Source organism: Nannospalax galili, unplaced genomic scaffold (genome assembly GCF_000622305.1).
Source record: "Nannospalax galili isolate Female #2095 unplaced genomic scaffold, S.galili_v1.0 scaffold105, whole genome shotgun sequence".
NCBI classification, from domain to species: domain Eukaryota; kingdom Metazoa; phylum Chordata; class Mammalia; order Rodentia; family Spalacidae; genus Nannospalax; species Nannospalax galili.
Window position 1 is genome coordinate 3049452 of NW_008354502.1, and position 918 is coordinate 3050369.

Here is a 918-nt window from a genome sequence, read left to right on the forward strand (position 1 = left end):
CTCCAATGTGACATCACAATGCTGCAAAATGACATCACAATGCTCCAATGTGCCAGGACTATGGCCCCATGTGCCATTATATTGCTCCAGTGGTCCATCACAATGTTCAATATATCTTCACAATATTCCATTGTGTAATCACAATGCTACTTGTGCCATCACAATGCTCCAATGTGTCAACACTATGGCCCCGTGTGTCATTATATTGCTCCAATGTCCCTTCACAATGTTACAATATGTCTTCACAATGTTGTATTGTGCCATCACAATGCTCATTGTGGCATCACAATGAGCCATTGTGTCATTACAATGATCCCTTGTGTTGTTATCATGCTCAATATGCAAAATTGGTGCTCAGTTTCCCCTCTCGATCCCCCAATGTGAAATCTCAATGCTCCAATGTAACCTCACAATGCTCCAGTGTTTCACCACTATTCTCAGTGTTGCATCACAATGCTGAATTTCACCTCACAAGACCTCTGATGTGTCATTACAATGCTCAGTGTGCAAACATAATGTCCCAATGAGTGATCACAATATTCCAATTTGGTATTCCAATGTTTCATGTGCCATATCAATGCTCCAATGTGCCAACATTATGGCTATATGTGCCATTATATTGCTCCAATGTGCCATCACAACGTTACAATATGAAGTCACAATATTCCATTTTGCAATCACTATGCTCATTGAGCCATCAAAATGTGCCATTGTGTCATTACAATAATCCATTGTTCCGTCATCATGCTCAATATGCGAACATGGTAATCCATGTCCCCTCAAAATCCTCCAATGTGACATCACAATGCTCCAATGTGTCATCACAATGCTCCAGTTCTGACAACACTATGGCCTCATGTGCCATTATATTGCTCCAAAGTGCCATCACAGTGTTACAATATGTCTTCACAATGTTCC